Source organism: Dipodomys merriami, unplaced genomic scaffold (assembly GCF_024711535.1).
Source record: "Dipodomys merriami isolate MVZ:Mamm:240054 unplaced genomic scaffold, mDipMer1.0.p SCAF_3, whole genome shotgun sequence".
In the NCBI taxonomy this organism is placed as follows: Eukaryota; Metazoa; Chordata; class Mammalia; order Rodentia; family Heteromyidae; genus Dipodomys; species Dipodomys merriami.
In genome coordinates, this window is record NW_027204492.1 from 31,413,324 (window position 1) to 31,415,087 (window position 1,764).

The window sequence follows — 1,764 nt, forward strand, 5'->3', positions numbered from 1 at the left end:
TAATCCTAGCTACTAGGCGGGCTGACATCTTCTCAGTTTGAAGGCAGACAGGACAGGAAAGTCTGTGAGACTTTTATCTCCAATAAACTACCAAAAAGCAAGAAGTGTAGAGTGCTAGCCTTAAGAAGCTCGGGGAGAGCCCAGGTTTTAAGTTTAAACCTAAGGACAGGTACAAAGAAAAAGAATTAAGAAGGCTGTAGTCTACATTTTCCCCACTCATCATTAACTTCCCAGATGTTAGGATCATATGTTAAAAAGGGACTATATGGTGGATTTCACCCTTCCAATGAAGTGACAAAATACTAATGACTTTTGAGGTCTGAGCTTTATAATATTTTACATGCAAAGAAAACAATATTCTGGAAAACTGATTTCTGGTTTTTCCTCCAACTTTAAACTATGCAGGTCTAGAACATCTTATATATTTCAACATGAGCTAACCTATCCAATGTTTGATGAAAACATTTTGCAAAGTATACCATTTACTACACCTAAAAACTTAGTGATATTCTTGACTATCAAGGCCTTTATGAATATAATTACAGCATAATTCCCACACGTGAATAAAATGCCAATTTTGAAAAGTCATGTGCTTAGGAGTAATCTAATATAATTATCAGATATCTACACGAGGAATACTTTTTGGTTCTTGAAGGAATGAAAGTTTTATAGGATTAGGGAACCGAGGGCCTTGTATATGTTAAGCAAGCACTCAACTACTGAGCTATATCCCCAGCCATTACTACATATTCCTTATTAAAAAGCAAACCTAGGGTGGGAGTGCTGACTATATACAAGTATACTCTATGAAGTGTCCACAGTACTGGTTCTATCACTAGCAATAACAAAGAGGCAACTCATAAAGATGCCAGCCTGATCTCTCCTGATCTAAAATTAAATGAAACTTGATTTCAAATGCAATTCCATTTCTCAAAAGGGAAAAAATAAGAGGAATGTCCAGGAGAGACATTGCAGTGAAATAGCTATTTATTTTTCAAAAAAGATTTTGAGGAGGGAAGAGTAGGAAAATTGAGGGAAGGGGTTAACAAGGTTGACAAGAAATGTACTCATTACTTATGTAACTGAAACCCCTCTGTCACCTTGACAATTACAAAAAAGAAAAAAAATAAGTTTGGTTCTGCAGAAAAACAAGATTTGAATTGATCACATATGAAAATATATTATAAGCCAGGTGCTGGTGGCTCATGCCTATAATCCTAACTACTCAAAAGGCTGAGATCTGAGGATCATGGTTCAAAGCCAGCCCAGGCAGAAAAGTCTGTGAGACTCTTATATCCAATAAACTACTCAGAAAAAGCTGGAAGTGGTGGTTTGGATCAAGTGGTAGAGCACTAGCCTTGAGCACAAAGAGGCTCAGGGACAGGGCCCAGGCCCTAAGTTCAAGCCTTAGGACTGGCCAGAAAAAAAAAAAAGAAAATGTATTATAGAACACAACATCTAATAATAGAGCTAAAATTTCACAAAAATTTAATATATGACCAGGCAAGTATGGTGTCTCACACCTGTAATCCTAACTACTTAGGATTCTGAGATCTGAGGATCAAGGTTCAAAGCTAGCCCAGGCAAATTCAAGGCTCCTCTTATCTCCAATAAACTAGCCAAAAGCTAGAAGTTGAAGTATGTTTCATGTGGCAGAACACTAGACTTGAGCCAAAAATCTAAGCAAGAGTCCTCAGTTCAGGCCCCAGGATGGACCGACAGATAGACATACACGTGAATACATGCATGTATGAGCATACACAC